General features: G+C 43.4%; 1 protein-coding gene across 30 annotated transcripts in view; it reads right to left on the bottom strand.

Annotated features, from left to right (window-relative positions):
* Positions 1–13,694, bottom strand: part of ESRRG (estrogen related receptor gamma) — a 607,049-nt gene that overhangs the window by 498,803 nt on the left and 94,552 nt on the right. For 2 of the 30 annotated variants that reach the window (XM_045809603.2, XM_045809611.2), the window contains exon 1: positions 5,566–12,329. The exons of the other annotated variants lie outside the window; for them this stretch is intronic. The gene's annotated coding sequence lies outside the window, so the exon portion shown is untranslated. Of the gene's footprint in view, positions 1–5,565; positions 12,330–13,694 lie in introns of those variants that run through there. 30 annotated transcript variants of the gene reach the window in all.

Genomic DNA, 13,694 nt, shown 5'->3' with positions numbered 1-13,694 from the left:
GTAAATAAATTACTGGGAGAATCTCATTTACATTTAGAAATTCATCCTGATGCATGACATGACTACTGATTTTTTTTAAAGATACTTTGAGAAGAAATGCCACTCATTAAACCCACATGATGAGGATCATAGTATCAGCTGGATTTGGTACAAGCTTTTCAAAGCGAGGGAAAGCCACCTTTCCATAACTGTAGAAACACCCACCCCTACCCCAACACCCTTCCCAAACCCTGTACCGCAGCCCGCGCCCCCCGCCCCCCACAACACACACACAGGGGAGGACAAGCCGCATTAAGTTCATGGTTCTTCTACTGCTTCTAATGCCCCATCTGCTGCCACTCAGAGAACACTCTTGACCCACTGTCAGTGGGACTAGTTGGCTGCCCAGTAGTGGGGATGGTTTGCAGTGAGCCATTCACACTCTCTTCCCATTCCACCCGTGACCTAAGGCAGCTGGCAGGGGTTAATGGGACAGAATGGAGTTAACTGGCTCCTGTAGGGATCAAACCCATGACCGATCTCATTAACACTCTGCTTTGACCAACTGAGCTGCAAAGCCATGGACGCACGGAATAGGAATTGGTCATCAAGTGGCACAGATGCCCTGCACTAAGATGCAGCTGACCTGAAAAGGCAGATATAAAATACAGGAGATTGATGGGATTTGAGCAAAAACCTTGAAGGGCTTCAGGTCTAGGGTGGCTGTTAGGCTTGCTGCCATACTTAATTTATCCCATCCACCTCTCCATGACTCCATTCAAATAACCCAGGGCAAAAGCAAGGACTTAGGGAACAGGGACAGAGTTACAGCACATTGAATGCAATGACAGCAAATCGGGCAAGCACTTCACAAAAAGTTTTGAGAACCGTTACACAGAGCTATAAAGCTATAGCTACAAAAGATTAGACTGTCGTTCCTCGTTGTTATACTACACATAGCCCAGTCCGGCACACTCGGTGCAATACCCTTCCTTCCCTACCAGACACAGCAACACATCCGAACGCCCTGCCTTCCAAGTGAGGACCTGGAACTACCTGCCTGGCTCGGCAGCTGTGACTGTGGACTCACTTTCCAGCCATCTTGTTTCTTCCCATCTTTTTTCTCTTCCCATTCTAAACAGATATCTCAAAAAGTTGTTGAGTTTTGCCTTCCACCCCACAAGGGTGAAATACAACCATTTCCTAAATAGGGATATTATGGTGTGCTCGGCTTCATCCACAGCAGAATATTTACATAAGCCTGAAGAGGTCTGAGAGTTTATTGGTTAAGGGAAAAATAAGCAGGCCATGAAATAATTATTTTTCATTGTGCCCTGCCAAAGCCATTCAGCCAAAGGCTAAATTGAGCTGCTATTGTGATTATTTGAACTGTGGAGCCAAAAAGTCTTTGCTGCAAAGCATCCCAGCTGTCCTAAATTTTGTTCTGATGGCTAGTTTTCGTTCTGGCTCAGACCCTGCCAAAAAAATGGTCCCCAAAATAGGCGGGTGGAAGGGCTGCTTTATCCAGACCCACATCAATTACAGATTTAGGGCCATTCAGAGAACTTGATTATTAACAAATCACTTCCTGAAACTGTTATGACAGGGTCCCCATATGCAAACGGCAGACCGCTCGTATGCACGCAGCGAGGCGGGGAAATTAAAACGAAGACTTCCCCAATTTACCGATGGTCATTTCTTTCAACGCTCATTGTACTTTATAGCAAATGAGTTCTTCCCAACGGTCCTCACGGCTGGGAGGCTGCAGCAACAGCATGATGGGGCCGGCTTAATGGGGGCATCGACCCCATGCCTGCCTGGCACCTTGACAGGTATGTCTAGTGACCACAGGATTTCACAACCGAGTCAAATGGCCCTTTCAGGGCTTTCGGAAGCAATGCAAGCTCCGCGCGCCGAGCGTGGCACCCTGAGCATCTGGAGCAGGGACTGCCCCCCGCGGGCACACAACACACAAGTGGAAGGGGAGGAGGCTGGCAGGCCGACAGGCCAGTGCGACTAAGGCATCCTGTCACAGCTCCTCTACAAGTATTTCTTCTGTGTGCTCTGACTGACACATCGCTGAAGACTAACGCAGAGTGGAGGCGCGGAAAATCGCCAAATCAGCTATCGTCAAGCACACGATTACATCCTTCCACTTAGACCAAGATCCCTTCACCATGGAGAAAAGAAGCAAAGAACAGTTGGCCCTTGAACAAGGCCGGGGTGAGAGACACCGACCTCCCCGCCCAACCCCACACAGCCAGAGATGACGGGTAACTTTTGACTCGCCCCAAATTTTACGAATAGCCTACTGCTGACCAGAAGCCTTACGGATAACACAGAGTTGACTAATGCGTATTTTGTACGTTATATCGCATCCTGTGTTCTTAACAATCAAGTCAGTGAAAAGAAAATGTTATTAAGAAAATTATGAGGAAGAAAAACTACATTTATCAGTACTTTACGTGTTTATTGCAAGAAATCCACATATTAAGTGGACACACACCGTTCAAACCCATGTCGTTCGAGGGTCAACGGTACTTTAATATGATGCATCATTCTATCAAAATGGATGCTAGGCTTGAACAAAACCCGGTGTGCCTCTAAAAGATCTTAAACTGCCCTGCCGTTTACCTCTCAATATATTTTAAGAAATAAACTCAGCTGGATTTGTGTATCAATTCCCCATCAAGCGATAAAGCCTCTGTGGAGGGTACGGGAAGGAAGGTGTGCCGCAGAGCTCGGGAACCACTCCTGCCACCGAGAGCCACACGGTGTCCAGGGGGGTTTCCCAGGGCCTCAAGTTCCTCCTCCTTTGGGTACGACAAGTTCCGTTGTCCTCAGCCAGTTCCTCAACGCGGGGAAAGAGCCTGGAGACACTGAAATCGCCAGAGTGAGGGTGAGTTTTTACTGTTTCTTGGAATTACTCGGAAGGAAGGCAAAATCTTTAAGAGCTAAACTTACGTAACACCAATTACAATTTCCAAAGTCATGTCCCACCCATATTCAAACGACTCTGGAAATGCCCTTCTTCAAGATGCTTTCCTGGAACAGCTACAGGAGGGGAGACTTCCTTGACATGCTTCTGTTGTGACAGGATCCTCTCCCCTGCCCTCTCACCTTCCCATCCCATGGGTCCCATGGTGGGGGTGGGCAAGGGCAATCCTCAGCCCCCCTGGACAACCGAGAACCTGTAACTGGTGGAGACCATCTGTGTCACACATCAGCTTTCCCTGACTGCCCATCAGGAGTAATGGGCGGTTTCAGATTAGTCTGTGAAAAGCGAGGGAGGAGTGGACAGACTAGCTTCTAAATAAGATGGCGGCTGGAAGATATAGGTGTGACACGGCAAGAAATCCAAGAGATATCATAAACCTAAAAGTTGCATTTGGAAAACAAAATGATTTTGCAATGAATGGTGCAGACATAACGGTATATGGTTTCCAAGGAAATTTTAGAGCTGTAAGTACTTCAGGCTAAAACAGGTGGGTGGTCTTTGTCACGGCTGCTTCTGATGACACTACAGAGCTTAGAGCCCAGAGGTCACTCGCTCCACCCCCATCCACTGCACCCACTCCAATTTCCATGAAAAAGGGGCATCATTCAATCATTCACCACCAAACGCAATTTTTTTCTTGATTTTTAATCTCTCTCTTTGCCCATTTTTCCTTTTTTTCTGTTTCTACTCATCTCCTTCAATCTTTATCTTTTCACTGACTGTGCCTCAGGTCTTCCTTCCCAGCAGCTATAAGAATAATAACAATAATGCCAAGATTTATACATCACTTATTAAGCTACGAACTCTTCTGAGTGTTTTATTATTCACCACCTCATTTATTTTTCACAGAAGCCCTACGAGGTAGGTACTGTTATTAACCCATTTTATTATAAATGAGCAAACTGAGGCATGTACCTTGCTCAGAATTACTCAACTGATCAGCAAGAGATCTATTTTATTTTTTTTATTACTTTTAAAAGATTTTATTTATGTATTTCAGTGAGAGAGAGAAAGAGAGTGCAGGGAGGGGGGTGGGCAGAGGAAGAGGGAGAGAGAAACTCAAGCAGACTCTGTGCTGAGCCCAGAGCCGATGCAGGGGTTGATCTCGTGACCCTGAGATCATGACCTGAGATCAAGAGTTGGACGCTTACCCAACTATGCCACCCAGGAGCCCCAGCAAGAGATCTATTGTAAAACAGGCAGGCTGGCTCCAGAGAGCTTGCTTGAAACCGTTATACACAGTGCCTCAAGTACTAAATGTTACTGGGCATTACTATGCACTGGCCAGTGTGCCAAGTATTTGATGAACACAGTTTCTGTTATTCCTCATGACCGCTATATGAGGTATTTACCAACATCCTTCCCATTTTACATAGGAGAAAGCTGCAGCACAAAGAGTTTCAGTAACATGCCCAAGGTCATACCTCTAGCAAGAAAGGAACCGGTTTTAAACTAGGCCACCTGACTGTGAACTCTGAGCTTTTAAATGCCTCCCCACCTTCCTCGACACTCTGCCAAGGACCATTAGGCTAGAAGGCCTGGGGGACCAGGATAACTGATGAAGGCAAAGAGCTCTATCAGGTTGGTCTTAAAGTCTACAGTGTCATCTGGCTCAAAAAAGTCTTCAGAAATCTAGGAAATAGGGAAAAAGCATCCACAGGGTGCTTTTCTGTTTTGTGAAAACAAGGCAAGAATTATTTAGCATGTGCCTCTGCACAGTGATTTTTGCCAGTTTCAGTCATTAAAAATAAAAGCTCAATAGGGTGACATCTAATTCACATAATTGTGGCCAAAAATAAATCTCTCTTTAAAAATCCTAAGTAACATCAGTCTAGGCCTTTTGGTTCTAACTTCTGGGGTAAATCAATATGTACTGTGGAAAAAATACATGCACAAGAAAATCAACTCAACTATTTGTGGTCAAGGAGAGTGGGGAAAGTCAAAAATGTCCGCAGATAATAGAAAACTCCATTTTAGTCGTTTTCAAATGCTAATGTTTTTCCACCCCCCAGTAAGGTGGTTGTTCATCAGTAAAAGAGTGATATCTGCAAGCCTGACCTCTTCTCCTTGCCCATGCTCTATGCAGAAGGACCCAAATCAGTCCATATTTACGTGACATAGAAACCAAGGATCAGGACATTTGATGGTAATAGAAGAGGAGAACTGGAGTGTCCTGAAAAATATTGGATGAGTGTTTATTATACTAATAAATCATTTTAAGAGGGAGGAGCATATCAAAGTCACAGGAGATCCTCATCCTGGAAAACAGCTAGTATAAGGTACATGATTACAATAGTCACAGTCGGTCACTTTCACTCTGATTTTCTATTCTTCCTTTTATATATTATTCCTATGAGGAATAATACATGGTCTAAAATGAGAGAAGAAAGAGCCAAAAAAGGAAAATCCTTATAAAACGATAAAAACCTAAGCCGATGACCCCCCAGCAGAGAACAACCTTTGCCCCACTATTCCCCACTGAGGTCAGCCGTGCATGGTGACTTAACACCTTGCCTCTCATTTCCTGACCCCTCATCTGGCCTGCTGAGCCCCACGGAACTTTCAGCAACTCGTGATTTAATTCCTACCTGAGTTGGAGGCACGACCTGTGGCCTGTGAGACCGCCACCACTGCACCTGCTGACCGGATCCCCCTCCTGGATCCAGCCCATCGGCCCAACAGAGCCACAGAACATCCTTCCCTTTCAGGCAAAGAAAGAGAAGAAAGGCTCTATTTCAATTAAATGCAACAGAAAATCAGAACCAAACTGGTCACACTTATCGGAAGACCCTGCAAATGGCCAGAGTTTTAAAGACATTACTGTGTTAATTAAAGAGTATGCAAAATGTACACTTGCTCAAGACTATCCACTCCTTAACGAAGAGTTATGGATTCAGAGAAGGCCAGGGCTCCGGCAAAAGGATTATTAAACAGAACCTCCACCCCGCGTTCAGCTGACTTTTTTAATGTTTTACATGGGATAACACTTGTTGCTATCCACTTGGGGGTGTCTGACTTGGAGGGCTATTAATATGTAGCCTTTTCTAGCGAATCCACCTAAGGGATTAGTAACCCCCCAAAAGTTCCGTTGAATATTAACCGCATTAACTTTGCCACCTGCAACATACTGCTACTCACGAACAGCCTACGGGGCCTTATGGATGACTTGCTTAACAAAAACCACGGCTGGAAATTTGTATTCCGTCAAAAGGGATGCCCTCCCTGCCAACCCTGGCTGAGGCCCAGAAGAAAGAGCCCAGCCTAGGGTATTAATGGTTTCACTCAATGGCCAGAATTTCTCGGACCAAGCAGGACCCCTTTCCTTGCTAGGTATTACTGCAGGCCACCTCCCCCGAGATTGTTTGAGAAGATGTATCATACAAGCCAAGACCTGGAAATTTTAAAAATATATATATTTCCCACTCCAAAGGCCACATGTTCATCCTCTTCCTAAAACATACTGTCCCCAGGAACAACTTCCTACCGACTCTACTAATTCCAGAAAAAATCACAGAGAACAATCTTGTTACTATTTCCGGTACCCAAAAAAAGAATGAAGAAAGCTCGAACTCCTAGGATAAAGAGAAGACATGGTCACCAAGCTTCTACCCAATGACAGGCACCAGTGTCGAGAAGATCAGCTGAATTATACCCCTCTCTCCTTAGACTCTAATTCTCTGTTACATGCCTTCCTCAGCCCTGACACCTCACTCTCGCAGAGGAGATTCGGTGTAATTAGAAATCAAGTTAAATCTTAGGGCCTGGGACCTTTTATTTTTTCATAATACTGTACACTTAATTGCCCCTGCCACTTAGCAATGCAATTATGTTGTCTAGAAAAGGAGACACACAATAGATTTTAGTATTTAAACAGGAACCGAAACTTCGAGCAGAGAGCCGCAAACCACACCATTAAACTGGTATTAAAGCAGCATGTGAAAACAAAAAGTTTCACTCCTGGCCCACCAGGCACAAAGAAGCTACCCATGGATCAGGAAGGGGTCAGAACACAGGAGGCAAACCCTAGGCTCCTAATTCAGGATGGGAGTATGTGAAAACCCCAGGCATAAAAATACGATGGAATAAAGCAGGCAAATAACAATACAGTACGACACTTGCCCTTTTAAGGGTTAAACACATGAAAGATGTCTTCTCCATCAAGGGTGTCATGTGCATAATTATTGTATCCACTTAGGCTTTCTCTAACCTTCATGCCTATCAAGGCTTTCTAGACCAATGCCTTATTATCAGAATTGGGAAAAAGAATCACAACCATCAGGGGTACCCAGCTGGCCCTATTGGTGCAGCGTGTGACTATGGATCTTGAGGTTGTGAGTTCAAGCCACACGTTGGATGTAGAGGTCACTTAAAAATAAAATAGAATCTTAAAAAAAAAAAAAGAATAACAACAATCAACTGATATTTATCCCCATTTTCTAGAAATTGTAATAGGAATCACAAAAATTCAAATGATAAGCAGATTTGGCTTTGCATTTCCCTCTGGATCCCATTCCTAGAATTTCAGTACAATGCCCTTCACCCCTCCCTCCATCAGCCATGTACCTCTACTTAATTTAACCTACAAAGGGAATCAGACATTACAGAAGAGTGTCTTAGCTCAGCTTTATGGAAGGAAGAAATTCAGCCTTTATCACCATAACCACTCCAGGAAGAATTCTGGAAAGACTTGAAACATCCATGAAGGAAACAACCAGAAGAGATATTGCCAACAGACTCTTCTGCTGGGAAGCTATGCAGAAAACAGATTAAGAGAACCCACATCAGAGGCAGAAATTTACTCATGCTTGCAGAAAACTGTGGCTGGTAGACCCAGCCCAACACTCCTTTCGAGGACAGACTTATGAAGATTTGATGCCAAGTTCAGAAGAGGCCTGAGCTTTGCCTGTTTCGCTGAATTTGCCACACTGTAGAACCCCTCATGAAAATAATTTCTCCCAGGAGAAGGGGGAGAGAAACTACAGGGTTTCATTTCGTGTTGTTAGGAATGGCAAATTTCAGAGTCAGCCACCAGTATTTCCCTCCAAATACACAAGTAGTTTCTCTGACAAAATAAAAGTAGGAAAGGATATTTTTTCAATTTCAGGAAATAAGCACAAAATAGGAAAGAAAGAAAGAAAGAAGAAAGAAAGAAAGAAAGAAAGAAAGAAAGAAAGAAAGAAAGAAAGAAAGAAAGAAAGAAAGAAAAGAAAGAAAAAAGAAAAGAAAGAAAAAGAAAGAAACCCACATGTAGTTAACGGGTTGTGCACAGACCATATACCTAATTACATGTAAACATGGTCACAAGTTCTTGAGTAGAATTTGTTGCAGACTCTGATTAGCCTCTATCCTGCCTTCTGCTTGAACTGAAAGAGCCTCTTCAAATATTTTTCTAGGCCTTGCCTTAAAAAAAAAAAAAAAAAAAAAAAAAAAAAGAAGTGTTGGCACCCTACGCCCCTGCTTTCTGACAGGCAAGGGTTGCACCAAAAGCCACAGTAAGCGTCCCCGTACTACCACACCGGGGCCTTCGGAAAAATATCTGCCTTGCACTTCCTCTTTAATTCAAAAGTAATTGCACATCACTAGAACTCAGAGTTTAAAACGAGTTCTCTGAAAAATTCAAAAAAAAAGAAGAAGAAGAAGAAGAAATTAATTCTAACCCTTACCTTTGGCACCTTATAAGACTTTTGGCCATGACTTACCTGTATAAATAGAAAGAACTAATTTACTACAGAAATGCCCACGGGCGAACGTGTACTGGCTAATGAAGTGTTCAGCTTTTGCGTGATTAACCAGCTGGTGGGGGTAGTGTAAAAAGCAGAGGGCATAAAATAATAAGAAAAATTGATTAGCAGCCCTCTTTTAAAGTAGTCCATGAAAAATTCCTTTTTTTATACTCGCTAGCTTAGAAACTGACTGCAAGGGATGATAAACTTGAATGAGTCACCAGGAAACTGAGCAAGTCCCATGGCAGCTGTTTGTATCTTCAAAATTCACTCCATAGGGAGGGTCAGGAAAGAGAAGAAAAGACACCAAACTGCTTCCAAACTGACTGACTTACACAACAGGTCCTGCCACTTGTCATTAAGTTAATTTTCTAATATATTGCGAAACACGTTACATAAAGTTGAACACTGTGACTGGGCTTTCTGTCCATTCAATTTTCTCTCTGGAGCACTCTGCTAGACCACACTTGGCTTTAACTACCGCCAGACCAATTCATTAAGAAAAAAGGGTATAGTCTTGAGCCAGAATATTTATACACTTGACTCCGAAACAATCTATTCTAAGGGACATTTCCCCAAGCTAAATGCACTACAGGGCTTTCCTATTCATAAAATTCTTTAGCTGGTCTGTAACTCCCTTAAGCGGAGAGAAAAGGAGTCAGGTCCAAAAAAGAAAAATGCACACTGACCAAAAAGAAAGAAAATGCCCGAAGAAAGGCAGGGGTTTGGGCTACTTACAAAGCAATGAAACTTCTCTTTCTTCCATTTACTCTGATTACACGAGTAATATTTACTCAGCTTACTCCTTCCTTTAGCACGAGGGGCAAGCATTTCCCAGGCAAAGAAAAGAGAACAGCCAACTCAGGAACCTTGCCATCACAGCAGATGCCAGTCCCCAGATCCCACCCTTTATTTAGGATACTGCCTGGGTTCAAGAGACAATAAGATGGTCCAGAGGCAATACCCCATAAAGATACATGCACACACACAAGCATGCATGATGCATGCCCACGCCCACATATGCTTATCTGCCTGTCTGCTCAGATGATCAAAACAGGTCTTAACTTCCCTTCACTTCCTCTGGCCACAGACACCACCCTTTTTCCCAGCCAGACCTCTCACATGTTTGCCACAAATCACAAATGGTCGCCAACACTGGGCTATGCATAGGTAAACACACCACTGTGACCAGAAAGTCAACCATTTTCCTGATGATCCCCAGGTGCAGGGTCATTAATAGCAATTTTACAAAACTGAGAGATCTTACAGTGGTGGGAAGGCCCCCGGCAGGTCCAGAAACCTGAGTCCTAGTATCAAGTCTGCTACTAAATTAGCTGTGTGAACTTGGGCAAACTACTTAGCCTTTCCGATCCTCGGCTTCCTCATTTACAAAATCAAGTGTGAGACTAGATGATCTCTCAGCCACATTCCAGTTCTAAGATCTTCTTGTTTTATTTTGTGTCTGTGCTCACTGAGGTGGTAAAGGACTAAAGGAGAAGGGCTGAATATTTGCCACATTATACATTATGAAGATGTTCCAGTGCTGTGCCGTCCAACATGGTGGCCACTGGCCACATATATGCAACTATTACATACTTGAAACGTGGCTGGTCTAGACTTCCAGGATTTGGGGTCCAAAAATGCAAAATACTGCCACTAATAATTTTTATATGGGTTACATGCTGAAATGGTAATATTTAGGACATACTGGGTAAAATTAAATGCATTAAAGTTCACTTTACCTTAATTTTTTTTTTAATGTTGCTACTAGAAAATTTAAAATAAAAAATGTGACTCACATTGTATTTCTGTTGGATGGCAATGCTCTACAGGGGAGTTTGGCTTAGAGGCCAAATCTGGTCCACAACCTACTTTTATATACCCTGAAAGCTAGAAAGAGTTTTTTACATTTTCAAAGAGTTGTTTTTAAAAAAGAGAGAGACCGTGTTATAGAGACTATGTGTGGCCAGGAAAGGCTAAAATATTTACTAACTTGCCCTTTACAGAGAAAGTCTGCTGACCTTCCCTCACTCCTGTCCTCATGGGGTTTGGGTACTATTGTAATACTCCAGTCTTGAATGCAGTGTCAGAAAAATTATGCTTGGAAAGAATTCCCCCACCAATCTTCATATTTCCACCATTGTCCTAAATGTGGTGGAGAGAAGATGAGGAAAATTCTAGAAGATCAAAAGGATAGTCCAGACTCACTGCTGCTTTTCAGTTTCCCTCTTAGGAGAAAATAGCTGAGCATGAAGAAACTTAGTTTCTAAGGAAAAATAAGACAACTTGAACCTAATAATGTAGCTTTGCTTTTTTTTTTTTTTTTTTTTTTTTTTTGGCCAAATTCAGTGTGACCAACCACCCCTGTTTGCCCAGGACTGAGAGGTATCCTGGAATTCAAAGCATTCCCCACGCTAAAGTGCAAAAATCAGGACCATGCTGAGCAACCAGGAAGAGTCAGTGACTTTAAATTTTACGAATGAAAACTATGCTACTATGTTACATAAAAAAATGCAAGGCCTACCCCATGTTTTTCTAACAGACATACCTTCTCTAACAAAGTTGCACCCTGAATTTTTACCTCTGCTACTTTCATTGTCTTTTAATTATGGAAAATTAAATTTTCAGTAACTTCTCACCATTCAGTTCACTTTATGATCTCGAACCAAATCTCTTATTCCCACTGGACCACATTTTTTCCTCTATAAAATATCTTGAATAAATGGTGAATTTTTTTTCCAGTGACTTCTGTTGGAGGATAAAACAACAGACTTTAAGAACCTCAAGGGAAATGGTTCTCAATTCAGGATTCCTGTTCAATTCAGGACCACTGGACAACCACTGTCAATAGGATGGAATTTTTTAAGTATTTTAAACTGTTCAACACTGTAATCACTTGAGCTGGAGATAAACTAGAACCCAACAAGGTTTGATTTCCAAAGGAAAGGGTATGTATCTGATACTTCAAACCCAGAAAAGTTCTGTATGCCATATACATGACCACAAATGGTGATATTTTACTATTACTTGTTTCATTATTTTGGGGTGATTGTTTTCAAAATCATGGATGAAATGATAGTACATATCACTTTCGTGAACAACTGAAACTTTCTAACGGCCTGGAAATGTTCTCATTGTTTAGGAGAAGAGGGTGTCATTCATTGCATATTAAACACACACTCTCTCTGTTTCATTGGGGATGCTCTATTGTGCAATAATTGGTCCCCATTGTTACATGCACAATTTGGCTGCTCAGATGTAAAAGTAAAACCTCTTAAATAGCTATCTCCACTGATAGCCTTAGGCATAGACGGTCCCCTGTGGCCACGTGCCTGCAGCAACCCATGACTAAGGCTTATGGCAGGAAGGGGTAGATGAAAAAGGGGTGTACCTGTAATCTATTTATATTAGAAAAAGCACCCCCCAAAACCTAATTAGCAATGGCTGAGTGCTGCGTCCGGTCCCCAGCAAGGACCTTCTGCCAGGAGAGCAGCCTGATAGAGGAGGTGCCGGGACTGGCCAACGCACCCAGGACAGAAGGAGGACGGTGCAAGAAAAGTATTCCTGCCGGGTCCTGGCCCTTCTCCCCACAGGAGCACCTGTCCTCCTCTCTGCAGTGCCTCCCCCAACTCCCATGCCCCCCCCCCCCGGCACCCGTGCTCCTTCCAGCCCCCTTTCCAAACCCACAAGTCCCAGGGACTGTTCCCCTGAGGAGCTATGGGTGTCCTCCCAGCTCTTTGACTCGAGACAGCCTCTGAATATTGAGGACATTCCCGTTTCTCCCATATTACTGAAATCCTCCCTTTTCAACTCTGAAATCCTTTTATGTCAAAGTCCGACTTTGAATTTTTTTTTTTATTGTTTCGACACATATCTTTTTGAAATGTCTTTGTTCCCCTTGGTCTGTCTCAAACCCTGCCACTCCTGACTCTGAAGTCCCGATCGGCCTGAGGGGACTTTTCTCCCCAATTCGGCTTAGTCCTGTGAACCACTGGGGGATCTGGCACTCTCTAGTAAGCTTCACACCGGCCACAGAGCAATTAAACACATTGTCCTGCCGACCGGGTGCTGACATCTGAACCACCAGGACAAACGCAGCTTCCCCTGAGACAAAAGCCAACTTGCTCCTACAAAACCTTCTAATGCAGGTCGACAAAGATGGGAGCCAGCCGAAGGCACGGAAGCAAGGTGAGTCTTCCCTCTCCTCCTCTCGGGTGGCGCTCGGGGCTCTATGAGCACAGAGCAGGAACCAGGCTGCGGAGTGCCCTGCAGACCAGTGAGCTCACTGTGTGCTTCCTGGGACTAGAGTAACATGGAGGAGCTGTTGGCAAGCAATCCAGAATGGAACACCCCACCATAAATGGGGAGGGTCAAGAACGAAGATTTCCTGCGTTGGATGGAAAAAATGGGAAGTAACATCTTCTATCTACAAATTACTTTGTTTTTTAATTTTTTATTCAAATTCAATTTAGTTAACATATATTGTATTACTAGGTTCAGGGTAGAATTTAGTGATTGATCAGTTGCATAAGGCACCCAATTCTCCCTATATCACATGTCCTCCTTCATGTCCATCACCCAGTTATCCCATCCCGTCACTGGCCTCCCCTCCAGCAACCCTCAGTTTGTTTCCTAGAGTTAAGCATCTCTTATGCTTTGCCTCCCCCTCTATTTTCATCTTATTTTATTTTTCCTTCCCATTCCCTATGTTAAATTACTTTGTTTTTTAACACATTCAAAATATTTGAAAAGGTTTTCTAATTCAATGCGAGGACAACACAGAGCAGGCTAGTCCTGAGTTCAAATGCCCGTGGTGTAACTTTGGCCAGCTCACTGAACGTGCCTGGCTCTCAATTTCATCACTGTGGAAGTGGGCCTAGCAATATCTACCTCATTAGGACTGCCCGGACAATTAAATGGATGATGTACAAAAAGCGTTTCATGTACCTGAAATGAAGATAATGTTATATGTCAATGATGTCTCAATTTTTTTA

Source organism: Ursus americanus, chromosome 2 (assembly GCF_024610735.1).
Source record: "Ursus americanus isolate L20-20 chromosome 2, mUrsAme1.1.p, whole genome shotgun sequence".
Lineage (NCBI taxonomy): Eukaryota > Metazoa > Chordata > Mammalia > Carnivora > Ursidae > Ursus > Ursus americanus.
This window is presented reverse-complemented; position numbering and strand designations above follow the sequence as displayed.